This window comes from Propithecus coquereli, unplaced genomic scaffold (assembly GCF_000956105.1).
Source record: "Propithecus coquereli isolate 6110/MARCELLA unplaced genomic scaffold, Pcoq_1.0 Scaffold63, whole genome shotgun sequence".
Lineage (NCBI taxonomy): Eukaryota > Metazoa > Chordata > Mammalia > Primates > Indriidae > Propithecus > Propithecus coquereli.
Window position 1 is genome coordinate 3,153,506 of NW_012152285.1, and position 22,562 is coordinate 3,176,067.

Here is a 22,562-nt window from a genome sequence, read left to right on the forward strand (position 1 = left end):
AGACCAAATGAGTTAGACTTTCTGGGGGTGGGACCCAGGTATTAGTATATTTGAAAAACTCCCTAGGCGACTCTAATGTGTAGGATGGGGTGAGAATCACAGGATTAAAGGAACCCAGGGGCTGCGAAGCAAAGAGTGAAGAGGAGAGGAAGGGTACCAAGGGAGCAGGTGGCTTTGAGAGATTAGATTGAAGGAACCAGCCCCTTGAAGGGCTGGGGGACAAGTCAAAGGAACCACCCTCCAGTCCCCCAATACCCTGTGAACTTCGTATGGTTTGGAAGATATAAGACTGGACCATTCGCATGTGGCTGGTTGAGACCACCTCTCCTTTTCTGGGATTAAAGATTTAAAATCATGAATACAGCCTATTTTAGAGGAAATCATCAATGACAATTAAAATATCCCATATTCTCTCTGAGACCCTCCCAACATTTCTACTCCAGATAACTCTAATATGCTCACCCTGGAATGCCCACCTTTCTCTGTAGTGACTTCCAACTTTGCTCATATCCCAGAATATATCTATATAAATAATGCAACCACTTCTTTACATATGCAGAATGAGCTTGGACTTTATCAAGATTTAACAACTTAACTTTCTCAGATGCTCCTATAACTCCTCCACTTATTCTTCCTGAATCAATGTCTCCCATCCTCTGAGTCATTTCTCTTTAATTCTAATTTTATTATTTTGCTTTGCCTTAAGTTTCATTCACTTTATGGTAAACACTTGAGATGATATTTTTCATGAAGGATGAATTATGAAAATAAATGATGCAAAGTAATCCACTGACATGTTATATCATTGGGATAAATGATGGCAGGTAATTTTAGAGTTCCAATTTGATAAAATGGGCTTAGCCAAGTGATAAGGGTTAGCATTAAGGTGTTCCAAATTGTTATATGTTCAGATTTAATTTTAGAAAAGTTATGATCATGGAATATGCCTCAACCACATAAATTGATAAATTATCTTCATCTCCAGTCAACCATTTACATCATTTTCCAAGATATGAATTTTAATGTAAGGCAAAGCAGCTTTATTCTGAGTCATCTGTAATACTTCTTGTTACTAGAGCCAAAGACCTTGTCAGCATTTTCATTTTTATTATAAATTCCAAACCATCAATAAAAGTTAAAAAGTCAATACCAGTTTATGAAAGAATGTGGAGAAGAGAAAAATATGTATTTTCTTGCATATTTTGGGATCATCCAAGAGAGAAAATGAATTTCTCTGCAAAGACAAGATTGAGTTGGGCATTTTGAATACATATTGTTGAGATAAGCAAAATGTTTGCTCCTAGAAGCTGAGAGCACATGTTACTGAATGATTACTTAGCACTAAAGGTCTATCTTCAAGGAGGTCTTGAACTAAAAATATGTAATTATATTTTACTTGAGTTTTAGTTGAATGGATATTACTAAATTTCATTTATGCAAATATTTACTACTTACTAAAAATGTATGCAACACCTTTATGAGGCAGATACTGTGTTAGATATAGGAGATATAGAAATAAACAATGTAGAAGATCCCTCCTCCTGTGGAGTTTATGGTCTGGGGCAGAAGAGATACATTAGATATATAATGTCCAATTAATTAATCGATTGGCAAATATTTATTGGGGTATTATCATGTGTCGGCATTGTTCTAGGCATTGGGAATATAGCAATGTGTAAAACTGATAAAAATTCCTGTCTTCATGGAACTTAATTTCTGATTATGGTGAGTACTGCAGAAGAAAATGCAGGCTGCTATGGGAACATAAACCCTACAGCTGGTTTAACCACTTGCTCAAATGCCTCATAGAGAGGGTTGGGAAACTGACCCCTGCTGTGTTTCCTTGGGGTGATTTCAGGCTACATTAGACTGGAGAGCCTGAGATTGGTGGAGGAGGACTTTGTTTATGCCTAAAGACCCTGGACCAGGAATATGCCAGCAATGGATATATATATGTAGGGGTGTGTGTGTGTGTGTGTGTGTCTATCTATCTATGCCTGGAGAAACTTCTCTGCTTGCAGAGCATCTGATAAGACCTTCACTAAACAGAAATTATCATCTGCAAGCATACATTTCTGGGGAAGGCTTTCAGGACCAGGAAGCTGCACACTTTGTTCTGTTTTATAAAATGTTGCCCATGTATCTTGATTGTGCTGACTTTCTTCTGTGTTCTTCAGATAAGTAAACTCTTATTTTTCCAAGTGGTATCTATGCCTGATCTTTCCATCTATTTAAACCTGCTATTAAAATCAGTCAACGTAATGGTTGTACAGCATAAGGTAGATTTAACAAATGATACATCATCTTTTAAATACTATTTTAAAGATGATAATAGAAATTATGTAAGCACTTAAAAAAATTCTTAATTTAGGTGTTGTATTCCATGGCCATATATATACAGGGGCCATTGAATAGGGTCCTCTCCTGCCAAGGTCATCCTTTTCACTATAAAGTCTCATCTGAGAGCAAGAACAGACTCATATCTGCATGGAATATGCAGCTAGCTTGGTGGATGATTTGAGGGAAGCTAAAGAAGACTTTCTTTTTTTTTTTTTTTAAGAATTCAGATTTTCTTTTTATTTATTTATTTATTTTTGAGACAGAGTCTCACTCTGTTGCCCAGGCTAGCATGCCGTGGCGTCAGCCTAGCTCACAGCAACCTCAAACTCCTGGGCTCAAGCAATCCTCCTGCCTCAGCCTCCCAGGTAGCTGGGACTACAGGCATGCGCCACCATGCCCGGCTAATTTTTTCTATATATTTTTAGTTGTCCAGCTAATTTCTTTCTCTTTTTTAGTAGAGACGGGGTTCTCGCTCTTGCTCAGGCTGGTCTCGAGCTCCTGAGCTCAAACAACCCACCCACCTGGGCCTCCCAGAATACTAGGATTACAGGCGTGAGCCACCGCGCCCGGCCCTAAAGAAGACTTTCTTTAAACAAAAATATTCCCTTCTATCTTAGTTCTTTGGGGCTGCTATAGCAAAATACCACAGACTGGGTGGCTTATAAACAGCAAAAATTTATTTCTCAGAAATGTGGGATCTGGAAGTCCAAGGTCAAGGCACTGGTAGATTCAATGTCTGGTGATGGCCCACGTCCTTGTAGACTGCTGTCTTCTCACTCTAACCTCATACGGTGGAAGAGATGAGGGGGGTCTCTCTTGGGCCTCTTTTATAAGGGCACTAATCCCATTCATGTGGGCTCTGCCCCCAAGACCTAATGACCTTGTAAAGGCCCCACTTTCTAATTCCATCTCTTCAGGGGTTAGGATTTCAAAATATGAATTGGGGGAAAGGGGGACACAAACATTCAGACCGTAACGCCACTATTACTTCTTACTCAGGATCTACACTTAATATGTGGTAGGTGTCTTAGATTGAGTTTCCTCTAAAGCAGAGCATCTGACAATGAGTTAGGAGCAGAAATTTTATTTGAGGGTTATCCTAAGAATCAGAAGTGAGATAGTGAAAGAAGTAAGACAGGGAAGGGAAAAAAGCCCAAAAAACAATACTTTATTGAGCTGGTTACCACTGTGAGCGACTGGGGCTTAATCTCACGGGGACTCTCCAATGAACTGTGTAGAACTGCCCAGAACAACCCATCAAAGGATAGAAATGCTGGGGCATTTATTCACTGATTCCTATTCCCCATTGGTTGCCAGTTGCCTCCAGGGATGTTAACTCCCCCAAACCTCAGAGCTGAGCCTGCAGGCTGTGAGCAGCCTTCCCAGGTTTCACAGAAAGCCTTAAAACAGACAAGCAAGAGAAGCCAAGGTGGGTGCTTGAAGTGGGATGCTGCCATGTGCATGGAGTTGTCCACCATGCAGGGCTAAAATCCGAGGAGCTGAGGAATGTGGCGTGAGGCACCCAAAGCATCTGCTACAGTGGGACAGGAAACTTTTTATTTCTGTTTTCTGAGAACTGGAACACACTGACCTAAAGAAGCTGGGTAGATAGGTTCTGCATGAATTAAAGAAGCATCAGAAGAGAAATCATCTCAAACTTGCCTGCTGTCATGACATAAAGGCGAATCATTTCTACCTCATATTGTTACGTGTGATGAAAAATGGATTCTTTGTGACAAATTGCAAGCATTTGGCACAATGGTTAGATAAAGATGAGTGCCGAAACACAGTCCAAAACCAAATATTCATCCAGAAAAGCTAATGGTGTCTGTTTGGTGGTCCAGCTCTGATAGTATCCCCTACAGCTTCGTGAAACCCGGTCGTCGATTACAGCGAATGTCTACTGAAACCAATAGGATGAAATGATGAGGATGCTTGAGATGAAGCAGCCAAGATTGATCAATAGAGACTGGCCAATCCTCTTGCAAGACAATGCTCGACCACATGTGACACAAACATGTTGCTGCTCAAACTACAGAGGCTGGACTTGGAAACTCTCTGTCATCCACCATATTCACCAGACCTTGCCCCAACTGACTACCACTTCTTCCTGGCTTGGGACCACTTTTTTTTTTTTTTTTTTTTCCGATACAGAGTCTCACTCTGTTGCCCAGGCTAGAGTGCCGTGGCATTAGCCTAGCTCACAGCAACCTCAAACTCCTGGGCTCAAGCAATCCTACTGCCTCAGCCTCCCGAGTAGCTGGGACTACGGGCGTGCGTCACCATGCCTGGCTAATTTTTCTATATATTTTTAGTTGTGCAGCTGATTTCTATTTTTTTAGTAGAGACAGGGTCTCGCTCTTGCTCAGGATGGTCTCGAACTCCTGAGCTCAAACAATCCACCCGCCTCAGCCTCCTAGAGTGCTAGGATTACAGGTGTGAGTCACCGCGCCCGGCCTGGACCACTTTTTAAAGGAAAAATATTCGATTCTCAACAAGCTATGGAAAAGACATTTTGTGATTTCTTTTTTTTCCCTTTCTTTTTTTCTTTTCTTTTTTCTTTCCATATCAATAGAGATGGGCAAGAACCTTTTGTGATTTCATCTTCACCCACTCTCTAGGCTTCTTCGCTGATGGCATAAACAAGGTACCATTAAGATGGCAAAACTGTGTCGATAGTTTAGGTGCATACCTTGATTGCTTCTTGTTTGAGATATAATAAACCACACTTTTGATTCAAAATCAGACATTTCATATTTAAACAAAACTTTCCTAAGCTGAAGAAAGACTCAAAGTTTTACAATGAAAATATTCTCTTTGAGCCATAGCTTGTGAGATTTCTGAATTCCAAAGATAAGAAGTATATCTTATAAGCTTTCAGATGGAAAGAATCAATTATTATAAAGTTGCTTCAAAGTCCCTGGGAATAGATTATGTCCTCTGTTAATTTTTTTTACCAGCAACTCTGCATAACAACAGTTAAAGATCTAAAAAAATGCCATCAGAGGCTGCCCAGAAGAACATGAAGAAAAATTAAAATTTGTACAGAGAATGAATGGAAGGGATCCCACAGATAACTTATCATTAGCATGCGTAGGTAATTTGTGGCCACATTTTAAAAGAGGAAAAATATTACATTAGCATAAGACTTCTGGTCTGTAATAATGGAGGCCAAAAGATAGTGCAAAAAAGCTCGTAGAGCTTTGAGAGAAAAGATCTATGAGTCAAAAATCCTAAATGAGGCCGGGCGCGGTGGCTCACGCCTGTAATCCTAACACTCTGGGAGGCCGAGGCGGGCGGATTGTTTGAGTTCCGGAGTTCGAAACCAGCCTGAGCAAGAGCGAGATCCTGTCTCTACTAAAAATACAAAAGAAATTAATCGGACAACTAAAAATATATATAAAAAATTAGCCGGGCATGGTGGCACATGCCTGTAGTCCCAGCTACTCCAGAGGCTGAGGCAGAAGGATTGCTTGAGCCCAGGAGTGTGAGGTTGCTGTGAGCTAGGCTGACGCCATGGCACTCACTCTAGCCCAGGCAAAAGAGTGAGACTCTGTCTCAAAAAAAAAAAAAAAAAAATCCTAAATGAAATTCAGATTATCATTTACATGCAAGGGTACAAGAAAATTTTTGAATATGCAGACATTTATAAACATATCCTCCATGTAATCTTTTATGGGAAACTAATGTTCAAAGAACATAGAACCAGAACTTATATATCAAAATAAAAAAAGATGACTTGAAAATAAAAGGGATGAGATGAATTTTATAGAGGATATGATGAGAGCTGAAACAACCTAAAGCCACACAGCTTAATAAGGTTAGGAACTGCCTCAAGTGACTTTACTATTCCAAGAAATTCTTGCCCAAGAAGGTAAAGGTACAAATAATTCTTTTTAAGGAATTTCCTGAAAATCTATATATCTGAAAAAAAGACTACTCATAGAGGCTTCTTCATGGTAAATAGCCCTCTTTTCAGAACGATATCTCTTAACTGGAGTTTTCAAATAACTGCCCTTCAAGGCTGGCTTTATAACCCTTGCCTCACAACCCTTGTCTTGTCCAACAATCCTAAACTTTGCCCAGTCCTAAAGTTTGCCCAATCCCAATCACGCCCCCGTATTTCACACTGAAAGACCCACCTTAAAACCAGCTGCCCCAAACCTTACAAATATCCCACCTTTGACTCCATATTCTGAGACTACTAAGATTATATGAAGACAGTAGTCTTCTTTACTGCAGTGAGACTCTAAGATTACGGTCCTCAATCCCTGGGCTGTAGACCAGTACCGGTCTGCAGCCTGTTAGGGACATGGCTGCAGAGCTCCACCGTCACCCCCCTCCTCCTCCCGGCACCCACCCCCACGTTCGTGGAAAAATTGTCTTCCAAGAAACCAGTCTCTGGTGCCAAAAAGGTTGGGGACCACTGCTCTAAGACAGTTTGACACAGAGAATCAGCCTCAATTTTCAAGCCAGGCACAGAGCTTAAGAAAAGGAGCTTCTGGGCCAGGGGCGGTAGGTCATGCCTATAATCCCAGCATTTTGGGAGCCTGAGGCGAGGATTACTTGGGGCCAGGAGTTTGAAACCAGCCTGAGCAACATAGTAAAACCCTGTCTTTACAAAAAATAGAAAAATTAGCTGGGTGTGTGGTGGTGCTGCCTGTAGTCCCAACTACTTGGGAGGCTGAGGCAGGATAATCACTTGAATCCAGGAGTTAGAGGTTGCAGTGAGCTATGATGACACCACTGCACTCTAGACCAGGCAATGAAGTGAGACTCTGTCTCAAAAAACAAAACAAAACAAAACAAAACATAGTTGCCGAGGAAACAGGATCCTGGATCCTACCCAGACTTGATGTTGACCCCTGATTTGCTTTGAGTTTGTCAAAACACTGCTTCATTTAAATTTCACTAAACTCCATTCTTTCCCAAAGTCCTATTATAACTATCTTTTCTTTGTTTGACGAGATGCCCCACAGTTCTGTTTGTGATCTCCCTCATTGCAATGAATCAATAAATCTTACTTTGTCAGACTATAATTTGGTCCTTGCGCTTGTAGACTAATTGAGATAGGAGAGGTGACACTTCTTCAAAGAGTCTTTTCTGATGTTCCCAAGACAAAACAGGTTCTCCTAATCTATTCTATCAATAAGCACCTTCTACTTTTCCTTTATGGTATATTATATCCTTCAAGACCCCAAAGCAACTCAATAATTTAGTCAAAATATTTGATTAAAAATATCACCCAGTTGTATCTGCTCTGCTCTATTGGTAATTGGGTAAAGTTGAAAGCAACCCAAATGTACAATACTTAAAGTTTGAAGCAGTTTAAATGTTCTTTACTTCATACTAGCCCTTATGCTGTTTGCATGGTGCGTAAAAGTTTTAAAAGTCCATAGTAACTGAAAACATTAACTTTTGGCCAATTTGCACAAGTTTTTAAACAATTTAAAGAACATTCACAAGCAAAGCAGGCCTGATTGACCGAAAACAAATTAGAAAGAAAAAACTGAAATGTTAGGAAAAAAATGTTACCACATTCTTTTCATTGTTTATTTTCTTACATGTATTTTATTGGTGTTTTTTTCTTGTTATGAAAGCAAGGCGTATCACTACAACAGGAAAGCAAAAGGAGTATAAAAGACATGATAATTCCACCTATCGACAGGCAGTAAGACCTTGGTGCTATTTCTTTCCTCAACACACACTCTCTTTCTTCCTCTGAACACAACCATCTTTTATCCGAAACAGCCTGTTGCCCCTGTCACTGAAGCCTTAATGTTATTAGTTTCTAAGTGCCAAAGACTTAGGGATAAAAGAGAAGGTTGAAGCCTCAAGAAAGAGCTTAGTAGAAAGAGGTGAGAGAATTGAAATGAAATTTCCTACCTCACAAGTTTGCCTTAGGTTGATTCTGAGGCCTCAAAACTACCAAGCAGCCACTCAGTAAACGGCTGTCAAATAAATGAATGAATAGATGTGTCAGTAAGCAAAATTGGTTTAATACATGTCTATTCACTGTTCACTTTCTCACAAGGATGTTATTTCCATATTTAGGATAAAAATTCAAAACAGCGTTTTCAGCTCTTGACGTTGGTTCCTGTGGGCACGTACTTGTCTCCTGCCTGGTACCTTTTCTTTCTGACAAACTTCCTTCCGCTGTATTGTGCTATCTGAAACAGCCATTCTGGGTGGACTTAGACTTACCACTTTACACTCTTCTCACCTCCTCTGCCCTGGCACATGGAATACTTTGTTTAATCCTAAATACTCCAGTTATTGCTCATGTCAAGGACAAATATCTTATCACTGGGAATTGGTCAAGGGCAGAAACTGCACTGAAGCTATCAGACCAAACATTAAAAATCAAGAAAGGCCTTTATTGTTTCCAATACTAGCCATTCCTCATCTACACCCCAAATCATCACGTTTTTTATCGACTCTCTTTTAAAAATTTTGCATTTCTTAAAAAATGTTTTATTGTATTCAAAAGTAAAACAGAGAGGATAAATACAAGTAGCCCAGTATGAATTACTATTGTTTCTTACTTCAAAGAATTTCCTCTAGATTTGAATTGTTTGTAAAATGTATATATAATATCCATTATGTTTTTCAGTTATACAAATAATAACAATTACAAAAAAACTTCAAGTAATAATTGTGCCTAATATGCAATGTTGCAATCTCCATTATGAAGAACTTTTAATACAGAGAACTTTCTTTTTCCAGAAATTTTAAGAAAGTAGATTCTTCTTTTAAGACCACCTAAGGCTTATAAGCATCTGATTTTCAAATGCCTAACATAGCAATGGCTGGTTGCCTATTGCTTTCCTAAATTCCATCTAAACTATGGCCAAGCTATACTGAACCAACCAATATAAGGAATTGCCCAATCCAACACCTCTTTTTCTTCTCTGCTGATAGCTAGCCTGAATTTATCACAGGAAATACAAAAATAACTCCTAACTCCTGACTTGCCTACTCTCTTTTAGCAAATGCAGATTCACATCCCCACAGTATGACCTTAAATAAATTATTTAACCTCATAGATACTGTTTTCTCATCTGTAGAGGTAGATAATAATACCTACCTGAAAAGGTAAAAATTTTAAAAATAAAGCGTGTGAAGCTTTTAGCATATTTCCTTGTATTTGGCCAGTGCAGTGTAAATGGAAGTATTATCTACATCATCATCTTCATCAAGGTTACAAACCTTCTCAGACTCATAATCTTAACTGATTACAGTGATATGTTGTTTAACGACAAGGATACATTCTGAGAAATGCATCATTAGGTGATTTCATCATTATGCATAGAGTACACTTAAACAGACCTGGATGGTATAGCCTGCTACACACCTAGGCTATATGGTACAGCCATTGCTCCTAGGCTACAAACCCGTACAGCCTGCAACTCTATGAATACTGTAGGCAATTGGAACACAATGGTAAGTATTTGTATATTTAAACATATTTAAACATGGAAAGGATACAAAAGATAAAAATTGTTACACCTGTATAGGGCACTTACCATGAATGGAGCTTGCAGGAGCGGAAGTTGCTGCGGGTGAATCAGTGAGTGGTGAGTGAATGTGAAGACCTAGGACATTACCGCACACTACTTTAGACTTCATAAACAATGTACAATTAGGCTACATTAGATTTATAAAAAATATTTTTTATTTTCAATAATAAATTAACCTTAGCTTTACTGTAATTTTTTTACTTCATGAACTTTTTAATTTTTTTAACTTTTTTGACTCTTGTAATAACAGTTAGCTTAAAACACAAACACATTGTACAGCTATACAGACACATATTCTTTATTTACATCTTATTCTATAAGCCTTTTAAATTTTTATTTATTTTTTTCACTTTTAAAACTTTTTTGTTAAAAACTAAGACACAGCGCCTATAATCCCAGCTACTTGGGAGGCTGAGTCAGGAAGATCACTGGAGGCCAGGAGTTTGAGGCTGTAGTGTGTCATGATCTCACCGTGAGTAGCCACTGCACTCCAGCCTGGGCAAACTAAGCGAGACTCATCTCTAAAAAATAATAACAACAAATAAGACACAAACGCACACATTAAACTAGGCATACACAGAGTCAGGATTATCAGTATCACTCACTGTCTTCCACCTCCACGTCTTATCCCACTGGAAGGTCTTTAGGGGCAATAACATGTGTTGAGCTTTCATCTCCTATGATAATAACGTCTTCTTCTAGAATACCTACCGAGGGACCTGCTTGAGGCTGTTTTACGGTTAACTTTTTTTTAATAAGTAGAAGGAATACACTCTAAAATAACAATACAAAGTATAGTACAATAAATACATAAACCAGTAACATAGTCACTTATTATCAAGTATGATGTACTGTCCATAATTGTGTGTGCACTACTTTTATGCAACTGGCAGCGCAGTGGGTTTGTTTACATCAGCGTCACCACACACATGTGAGTAATGTGTTGCATTAGACGTTAGGACGGCTAAAATGTCCCTAGGCCATAGAAATTTTTCAGCTCCATTATAATCTTACGGGACCATCATGTATGTGGTCAGTTGTTAACTGAAATGTTGTTATGTGGTGCATGACTGTAATATAAAAACAGTTCTTGTGATAAAACTGTTTTAAGGAAGAGAAACAATGGGTTTGGAAGTAAAATTAGTCATTGTGTTAGTTTCGTATTGCTGCTGTAACAAATTACAACAAACTTTATGGCTTAAAATAACACAGATTTATTATCTTATAGGTCTGGAGATCATAAGTTTAAAATGGGTTGGCGAGCCTGCTTTCCTTCTGGAGGCTCTAGAAGGAGAATCCATGTCTTTGCCTGTTTCCGTTTCTAGAAGCTGCCCACATTCTTTGGCTCTGGGCTCCATATCTTTCCGACCTCTGCTTCTGTTGTCACATCACCTTCCCTCACCTTCCAGTCTCATGTTGCCTTTTTTATAAGGACTCTTGTGATTACATTAAGCCCACCAGATAATCCAGGATAATCTTCTCATCTCAAGACCCTTAACTTAATCACATTTGCGAAGTCTCTTTTGGCATAGAAAGTAACATTTATAGGTTCCAGGGATTTGCACATGGAAATAAAGGAGGCCATTGTTTAGCTTACCACCATCATTAAAAAAAAAATCAGGGCATTTAACCTTCTAGAAACTGACCTGAAATCTTCCCAGAACCAATAGAAAACTTCCTGTTTTCTCATTTTTCACCCTAATGAAACCTGCTTTTCTTCAGGTGACACTAGTTGATACAAATAAAACTATTTCTGATTCAATATATTGCTTTTCTGTTTTGGTTAGTTATCAATGTTTTGATAGAAGAGTTTACTACGGTTTCATGGCAAATGTGTTTTCTGGGTTAAATAGGCTAAATTGAGGAGCAAACAACTACTTATAACATTGATCCTGTGGGTAAATCATTTCAACATCCCAATGATGTACTTACCAACATGCAATACAAGCTCTGTTTTGTAATCATGATAAAATATATATAACAAACAATTCACTATTTTAACCATTCTAACTGTACAATTTAGTGGTATTAATTATATTTACAATGCTGTGCAACCATTACCACCACCTATTTCCAAAACCTTTCCTCACCCCAAATCGAAACTCTGTACTCATTAAGCAATAACTCTCATTCCTGCATCCTTCCGGCCCCTTGTAACCTCTAATTTACTTTCTGTCTCCTTGAATTTGCCTATTCTAGATATTTCATACAATGGTATCATACAGTTTTTATTCTTTTGTGTCTGGCTTATTTCACTTAGCATAATGTTTTCAAGGTTCATCCATGTTATAACATGTATCAGTACCTCATTCTTTTTATGGCTGAATGATATTCTACTGTACGTATAGACCACATTTTATTTATCCATTTATTCTTTAATGAGCACTTGGGTTGTTTCTACCTTTTGTCTACTGTGAATAATGATACTATGAACAGGTGTACAAATATCTATTTAAGCTGTTGTTTTCAATTCTTTTGGGTTATACTTAGGAGTAGAATTACTGAGTGATAAGGTAATTATATGTTTAACTTTTTGAGGAATTGCCAAACTGCTTTCCACAGCTGCTGCACCATTTTACATTTCCACCAGCAATGTACTCAGATTCCAATTTCTCCACATGTTCACCAACACTAGTTATATATTTTTTTCTAACTATAGCCACTCTTCGTAGGTATGAAGTGATATCTCATTGTAGTTTTAGTTAGCAGCTTTTCATATGCTTAATGACCATTTATATATCTTTTTTAGAGAAATGTCTATCGAGTCCTTTGCCCATTTAAAAAATTGGATTGTCTTTTTGTTGTTGAATTGTAGGATTCTTTATATACTCTGGTATTAGTTCCTTGTCAGATATATGATTTGCAAATATTTTCTCCCACTTTATGTGTTGTCTTTTCACTCTCGATAGTGTCCCTTGATGCACAATAGTTTTTAATTTTGATAAAGTCCAATGTATCTATTGTTACTTTTGTCACTTATACTTTTGATGTCATATTTAAGAAGCCATTGTCAGGCCGGGTGTGGTGGCTCACACCTATAATCCTAGCACTCTGGGAGGCCGAGGTGGGCTGATCGTTTGAGCTCAAGAGTTAGAGACCAGCCTGAGCAAGAGCGAGACCCTGTCCCTACTGAAAATAGAAAGAAATTGGCCAAACAACTAAAAATAGAAAAAATTAGCCAGGCATGGTGGCACATGCCTGTAGTCTCAGCTACCTGGGAGGCTGAGGCAGGAGGATCACTTGAGCCCAGGAGTTTGAGGTTGCTGCGAGGTAGGCTGACGCCACTGCACTCTAGCTCCGGCAACAGAGGAAGACCCTGTCTCAAAAAAAAAAAAAAAAAGAAACCATTGTCAAATCCAAGATCATGAATATTTTTCCCTATATTTTCCTCTAAGAATTTTATAGCATTTATTTTTTAAGTGTTTTATAGCTTTTAAATTTAGGTCTTTGATACAAATTCAGTTCATTTTTGTGTATGGTGTAAGGTAAAGGTCCAGCTTCATTCTTCTGAGTGTGGCTGTCTAGTTTTCCCAACACCATTTGTTGAAGATACTGTCCTTCTCCCATTGTGTGGTCTTGGCATCCTTGTCAAAAATTAATTTACCATAGATGTGTTAGTTCTGGGCTCTCAGTTCTATTCCATTGGTGTATATGTCTACCTTTGTGCTAGATCCAGGCTGTTTCTTGATTACTCTAGCTAGGTAGTAAGTTTTGGTATCAGAAAATGTGAGTCCTACAACTTTATTCTTTTTCAGATTGCTTTGGCTATTCTGAGCCCCTCGAAATTCCATATGAATTTGAGGATGAGTTTTTACATTTCTGCAAAAAGTGATTGGATTTTGATAGCATAATTTGATTCTATGTATCACTTTGAGTAGCACTGTCATCTTAACAATATTAAGTCTTCCAGTTCATGAACATGAGATGTCATTCCATTTATTTGAGTCTTCTTTAATTCCTTTCAGCAATGTTTGCAGTTTTCAGTGTACAGGTCTTATGCCTCCTTGGTTAAATTTATTCCTAAATATTTTATTCTTTTGGATACTACTGTAAATGAAATTTTCTTAATTTCCTTTTCAGATTTTTCATTGTTAACAGGTAGAAACACAACTGATTTTCGTGTGTTACTTTTGTATTCTGAAACTTTGCTAAATTTGCTTAATAAATTTAAGAGGTAATTTTACATATTTTTAGAGTTTTCTATATTCATGTTGTCTGTGAATAGAGATAGTTTATTTCTTCCTTTCCAATTTTGATTTATTTTTATTTTATGCCTCATTGGTCTGGTAGGAACCGCCAATGCTGTGTCGAATATAAGTGGCAAAAGCAGGCATCCTTGTTTTGTTCTTGATTTTAGGGGAAAAGCTTGCAGTTTTTCCCCATTGGATATGATGTTAGTTGTAGGTTTTTAATATATGGATTTCATCATGTTGGTAAGGTTCCTTTCTACTCCTGGTTTATTAAGCATTTTTTTATCATGAAAGAGTGTTGGATTTTGCCCAATGCTTTTCCTACATCAATTGAAATGATCATATGTTTTTCCCTTCCTCTATTAATGTGGTGTATTACATTGACTGATTTTCATATGTTGAACCCCGCTTGGATTTCTGGGATAAATTTCACTTGATCATGGTGTATAATCGTTTTAATATGCTGCTGAATTTGATTTGCTAGCATTTTGTTGGGGATTTTTTGTATCTACATTCATAAGGGATGTTGGTCTGTAGTTTTCTTGTATTTGTCTAGCTTTGGTATCAGGGTAATGTTGGCTTCACAGAGTGAGTTAGTAAGTGTTCTATTCTCTTCTATTTATCGGAAGAAATTCACAGATTAGTGTTAATTCTTTAAATGTTTGGTAGAATTCACGAGTGAAGTCATTTGGTCCTGGGCTTTTCTTTCTTGGGAGGTTTCTGGTTGCTGATTCAATATCCTTACTTGTTCTAGGTATATTTAGATTTACTCTTCCTTCTTGAATCAATTTTTGTAGTTTGTGTATTTCTAGGAATTTGTCCCTTTCATCTAGGTTATCTAATTTGTTGGCATACAGCTGTTCATAGTATTCTCTTACAGTCCTTTTTTATTCCTACAAATTAGTAGTAATGTCTTCTCTTTCATTTCTGATTTCAGTAATTTGAGTATTCTTTTTTCTTTGTTAATCTAAAGTTTTGTCCATTTTGTTGATCTTCTAAAAGAAACAATTTTTGGTTTCATTGATTCTATTGTTTTATATCCTTTATTTATTTTTGCTCTAATCTGTATTGTTTCCTTCCTCTTTATGGCTTAAAACTCAATGGAATGTAAAGCATTTGGCTGTTAATTTTTTTCTCAAATGCCTAAAATTTAAGAATAAATCTGTACCTCTAGAGTCATCAGGCAAAGAACAGCCTGTTTGTTAGATTTACAGTTAATCCATTTGAACAGTTTTCATTTAATTTATGGTAGGATATTACTAGGTCCTTATTAAGACATTTAGGAAAGACAAGAGGTCACTGGGAAGAACCACCCTAGATTGAATGTTAAGGCCATCTGCCAGCTTGCAGGACTTGTGGCAAGCTGAGAGAACAATACCATGGACTTCCTGGGTGTTGACAGGAAAAACTGAAATCGACCTTCTCATTTTTAGATCATGTCATCACGAGACATATCAGAATTTGGTCTGTTTCTGAAGAAAACAAGCATGCTGAGAATGCTTTGATATCTTATGAACATTGATTTCTCCCCTTAACAGAAGAACATGGATTTCGGTGATGCCGTTACTATAATGTGGGTTCCACAATTCTTCCCAAAGGTGTGGCCCTTATGTTTCTAAGACTGGCTTTCCTGTTCTGAAGGGGTGCCTTCTCTCTGATTTTCATTTGCATCTCCCACTTAGCTTTCACATTTCACCCTTCCTACTCAACTGTCCTGACCCAGACCGTCTCCATCACCAGACATCTCACCCTACCCATCTACCTCCTACTTTTCTCAGTTCTTCCCATGCTTCATAAATCATAATCATGAGTTGGAGACCCGAGGTCATAGCTAAGGAGATAGACTCAGAAAATCACCATTTGTGATTTTCTATTATTTTCAATAAGTGACTTCAGCAAAATCAAGAAAAGAAGGACATCCTAAAGGGTGGGGGGTTGTCGTGGAGTTAATGGGTTAATAGTTACTTTATACCAATTAGGAGGATTTCAATAGAAAACAATGAAACATTGGTTCAAACAGCAAAGACATTTCGACTCCTTGCAGGAAGCCCATAGTAGATACACTCCGGGTTTAATTCATCAGCTCAACAGCATCATCAAGGACCCAGGTTCGTTCCATTTCTTGCTGTGTCATCTCATTGTACTGGTTTTATTTTCAAGCTGGCTCCTCCCTGGTTGCAAGATGGCTGCAGCTGGTTTAGTCATCATATTTGGACATGGTAACATCCAGGGCAGTTGTGCCTTCCTTGTGTGTATCTCCCTCCAATTTTAGGAACAAAGTTTTTAAAAAATAATGTTTCAAATTATTGCCATCTCTGTGATGTCGATTTCTTTCATCTTTCCAAACCACTAATAACATCTATTAAAAACAAGACATCTATGTAAAATAATTCATTTTAATAAAATTCACTGAAAAGTTGCTGAGTGAGCAGGGGCCTTTTAGGGGTGGGAGAGGAGGGATACATATACTGGTGGAAGATGAGAAGCTAGTGAGGCTTAAGTCCAGTAGGAGCAGAAGTTTGGAGCCAGGACCTCCTTACCTTTAAATGATTTGTATTATATAACTTGCCCTGGCTAAAATTTCTTAATCTCATATTCTAAACTGTTTCACTTAAATCAACAACAACTACAGCACCACTTTCAAAATATCAGTTTTGATTGAGTGAATTTTATTCACTGAATACCATTTCCTTTCCTTCCAGACTATTTTACTATGTCAAATTCAATATTCCTTTGACTCAATAGGATCTCTAATCCATTGACCCTATAAAGTGTTGACAGTTCATTGCTCTACTATTTCTTTCTTAGGACAAAAAAATCTTTCCCAGAAACTCCCCAGTAGACTGCTCCCCATATCTCATTGGCTAGAAATGAGTCATATGCTCTCCCCTAAACCAAAACTGGCAAGAAAAACAGTTATGAAGATAGGTTTAGACCAAATTCAGATTTTCTCCTGAGGATAGGATAGAGTGAGCTTTCTGGGAGGTGAATACCTACACATTCCAAAGATTTCCCCCAAAAAGAATAATTGTTGGGTGGTTAATCAGTAGTAAGTGCTACAGTATTATGTACAAAATTTATCATTTTAACCCCAACTAAGAGTGACACCTTTTGAAGTCATTGTTCATTTATCAGGAATAGGGTAGGTATCAGGAAAAGAAACATGGAAATAACTCTGTTTCCATCATTCCCATTCTAGAACTGGATCTATAATTCTAAATACTTGTTGGACAACTTTAGGTAAGCACCCAGTCTCTCTTTGTCTTGACTGCCACATACACAACATGATATAAATATTATTCTGCATATGTTGTGGAATAGCTGGGAAGACATAATGAGATAATTACACCACATGCATGCAAAACAATTATTACGTCCACATTTTAGCCTCCCACACTGCCTATTGGTTCTATTTTCATTGTTCATTCATTCATACACTCTTTCAACAAATAGTTGCTGACAGTCTACTTAATGTAACATATGCGATAAATATTTTCACCATTTTCACCATGGCCCTTGCATCTAAGATATTAACTAATGAATCAGTTACCAGCACCTGCCTTATCTCTTATAGTACAGAATCAGGCAGTGTAGGAAGAAAGACAGGAAAGGTGAGGTGGGATAATAAGGGAGGTTATTTGTGGAATCATAATGGTTGCTTTAATTGGAGTGTGAATTTTCTTGTTTACTAATGGGCCTGCAACCAAGGATGTGAATCCACAGGTGTCTATGTTGCTTTTCTGGCTTAGATATTATTTGGGTTTTAATACTTACCAATATATATAGACAAAACAACTAAACCCAAAAAAACTGGGTTTATGTTACAACAAAATTGAACAAAACCTAAAAGAGGATTGGTTCATGCATGGGCCATTGAGGCAACAAGAAATTCACATTAAGGGACTATACAGTAAAAAACAGCCTTTTTGAAAAAGCATAAAGAACTTTTGTTCTGAAAGTCCTCTATTCATTGGGATGAACAGGAAACATTAATTGCTTTAAAGTCCTCTAACCAATCGTCCTACAAATCCAATGGGCTCAAAGAGATTTTCCAATTTTGGAAAACTAACATTTTAGAACAAAATAAGATGCTAAAACACAACTGCTATTATCTATGTCTGTACTTAAAAAATACAGGGAAGACAGTTTTTTTACTAGCATTTGGAAACCCATTATTTATGTTTGTGATGAGGTAACAATATATTTTGGATGGAGAGGACTTCTGGAAAGAATTATGTTTCTGAGCAACGATGCTGGTTTGTGCAGGAAATTCACTATTGAACAGGACTAGAAAGTATATATCTATGGTTTTCCTCTAATAAATAAGAATAGCAAAACATATAAAGAATTTTGGTAATTTAAACCCACCATAACTTTGCATCTGGTTTCTCAAATGGTTCTGTGGATTTAGAGCCAACATTTAATGGGAAGAAAGAATTACCAACATCAAAGTTCTAGGATGTGTCAGGACAGCAGAGAAGTTCTGTCATTGCAAAATAACTACTTTGGCAGAGGATGGTAGAGAATGAAAACAGCAGGTTACTTCAGTGGTTGTGTGTGGTTCATGAAGTTTTTTACATTAATTGAAGCACGACTTTAAGCAATTTAATGTAGCTCTGATATGCTGGAGAACAACCTAGCGGTCAGCTATCAGTGATGGTGTGGCTCCTTTTGAGCAAAGTTATCTTGTGATCTTTAGAGGTTTTGATCTATACAGCCTCCACATTCAAGTGAGGTTGAAAGGACTGCTGTTGAGGCCTGGATCACTCCAGCCCCATCCATACACATGTACCCCTCTTCTACTGGATTCTTCTACTGCAGCAAAAAGCAAATAAGCACCAACTGGCAACTGTTAAAAGAGGAATGATGCAACAGCAGGGCAGAAAGATAGTAGAGCTAAAACTTTCTTGACACAGGCACAAAGTTAGTTGCTTAATGTAATTGTGAGATAATAAAAATCTATGAAAAACTGACCATTTGTTAGTTTGTTTGATTAAGGAAAAAGCAATAATATAGAACATTTTAATTCTGCTTAATAAAAGTAATTGATATTTATTTGGGGCCCAGAACTAAATAAAGTCTTTATATAAACTGTTTAATTTAATCCTCTCAACAATCTCATGCCTAGGTATTATTATCCCCACTTTAAAGATGAAAAAAAATTGAGGCAAAAGAGTTTAACTTGCTCAAGATCTCACAGATAATAAGTAATAAAACTGGAACTTGAAAATGAGAAAGTCTGTACTTTAGAGACCATGTTCTTAATCAATATTGTATATGCTTACATAGATAGCCTAGCCTTTTCCCCACAGAATTTAGCCTTTTCCTTTTCTTCATTGTTTCTTTACCAGAAAACCATATTCTTTAATTAAAAGAAGATGCCACTAAAAGTATATAGATGACTATACTTTAATATTATATATATATATACATATATTATATATTATATACATATATAGTATTTTAAGTTACTAGTAGATGGCTATGACTTAAAATACTATATATGACACTATGCAGTCTTAAGAGTAGAATGACTATTTTTGAAGCCCTATGAATAATCTGACAATAATCTAGCCTAGCCTATTCTTCACCTTCTCGGTTTTTTTTTTTTTTTAGAGATGGGGTCTTGCTCTGTTGTCCTGGCTAGAGAGCAGTGGCACTATGATAGCTCACTGCAGCCTCAAACTCCTTCTAGCTTCTAGCCTATTCTTTAGTATAGCGGTTTGATTAGAAGGTTTTACTTAAGACATATTAGAATAATACAGAACAATCAAGTTAAACTTTTTTCTTTTCCACTCTGAAAAACACAACAGATAATGTTCACTTTTGGATAAAATTGCACAGCCTCTAACAACTCAAGTCTTTCATTCTCATTTGGATCCTCAGAGCTGATCATACATACTTTTACTTTTTTCCCCCCCATTCCTTTTAGTTGTACATCCCTTTCCATTACTTTCCCATTTCTCTCAGTTGCAAATCCAAACCATTTCCACATTCCAGGACTTAATTTCCATTCCCTCATCTCTTCAGACAATCTTGTCTCCTATGTCACTGAGGAAGCCAAAGCCATCGGGCTTGAATTCCATGAACTCCCTCCTGCCAGACCTACAATTTTATCCAAATGTTCACCCATCCTTTCAATATTTCCTCAGAAGGTAAAGTTTCCTTTCCTCTGGTCCAAACCAAATTCTCTATCTGTGCTCTTCGTTCCATCTTCTCTCATCTCTTAAAGGAAACTGAACTATTAATTTTCTTTCCTATCTCTTATGTTGCGGTAGATTTTGCCAAATAATTGCTCACATGCCCACAACTTCTTATGAGGGAAGGTGATTCACCCACGATCTCTGCAAAGGGGCAGCCATATTTTGTACCATGCAAACTCCTCTGTATTACCCAATTGGCAAAAGAGTTTAACTTACTCAAGATCTCACAGATAATAAGTTATAAAACTGGAATTTGAAAACCAGAAAGTCTAAACTTTAGAGACCATGTCCTTAACATTGTGGCATCTCAAAGGGCAGCCAATTTACAGACTGCCTAGAGAATTAAGACATGGTCTGACATGAAAACATGAGCAGGACTTTCTTAAAACTTTTCAAAGGCTGCCCACTGCTCTAAGAATGAGACACCCATTTTAAGTGAGATGAGTGGATTTTTATCATTAAGAAAGTTATAAAATGATCTTTGATGCATGTCTTGCCTGTGAAAGTCATTCACTTCAACGTTCAATGGAAATAAGTGTAATCCACACAATTGCCAGAAAGATAAGCATCTTAGTGCAGGTATAATAATAACATTGAACATTATTAATGATAAAAATACCATTTATAGCAGCCTATTACAGGGATTTTAAATATATCATGTCTGACTGTCATGATAATCCCACAATGTAGATTCTAATATTACTAATTTTCAGGTAAGGAAACTAAGGCTCAGAGAACTTGGGTAACTTCCCAAGTTTACTTCATTAATAAGCGGCAGAGCTTAGAATCTGGATCCAAAGTTTATCTACTCTTTGTCCTCTTTATACTATATCTGGCTTTTTTGTAGTCAAAAACATGAAGGCATTGCTTACTTTTACTTTTTATCATTGTCATCTTGACATGACATCAACAAAATTGCAGTTGATTAATGTAAACATATAAAACAGCATAAAATTAACAGATGAGAAATTGGGAAAAGGAAATAAAATCAAGCTGGGGCAAATTCAGTGTATAAAATGTGTGCCATGGGTTTTGTAAGTAGTTAGAGTAGGGTCTCTAAAGATTGCTTCATTAGGAAGAAGTAAATGATGCCTTTGGGAAGACTTGATACTCCTGGGAACTCGAAAGATTGGGCATGAGAGGTGATGATTATTAAGCACATATATTAAGCAAAATATAGTAAGATGCACCTGACACAAGTCTATTAAAGGGGCGTAATCTGTCAAAGGATTAGAGTTTAAAAAAGGGGGGGGGGTGGATATTCACTAAATACTAATTTGAGCAAAGTTCAGCCAAAAAAAAAAAAAAATCACTGGCCATGGATATTTAGGCATTGACATTTTACAAAAGGCATATCAAAAAGAATGTCTATTGCCCTAAAGATGGTTTCCTGCTGAGTCCAGCTCAGCACAGGCAATCCCAAACCAAGCAGTTCTGCAGAAATGAAGACAAAATAGCCAATTATCAGGATAAGTGGGCATGGGGGACTCGATGCTTCCAAGAGCAAAGAGCCCCATCCTTGGTGCACACATTGCTTTTATTAGTGTAACTCAAGAGGGAACGAGAGAACTCAAGGGCAGGAAAGAGATGGCCATTTACTCCCCAATCTCTATATTTTGAGAATGCTCTGTTCAAAGAACATTCCCAGGCCTCCTACATGACTGCAGTCACTGGAGACATGGCTGTTTACTTCAACTTCTCAGGCTGCTGACCAGACGGCTTTCCGTCAGGTAGGTCTCCACTTTCCTTCGTCCACACCCATTCAGCATTAAGGAAACAGCCAGCTCACAGCTCCCGTTGCTACCTTCCTGCACAGAACATCTCAAATTTTTCAAAATTTGGGCTGGAATCTATTCTTGATTTTACATCCTTCTCTTCTTGGTTAACATTAGAGGCACGCCTCTCTGAACGAGATAGACACTTAACCAAAGACAAAAGGAGTAAAGATGGTGATGGACTTACCAAGAGCAAGGCAATAATGTCTTTGAAGGGAAAGCTACAGTTAGAAACACTATCCAAATTTCTGAATTTGGATTACCTTATGACTTCTGTAATACTTTTCTCAACTGGCATATAAACTGAAGTTCAAGTGAAAATACCAGGATATTATTCAGATTGATGATTTTTGGGGTCAGGCAAAGATTCTGAGAGATAACCTATGTAAAGGAAAATAAAAAATCTCAGGACCCCAAACTCCTTATGCCAAACGGAAAGTTAAGCCTGGAAGCCCCAGCGGTCATGCAACACCCTCTTCCAAATGAACAGCTGCTACTTTACAACTTTGTGCCAAAACCAAACCCCAAAGGCAA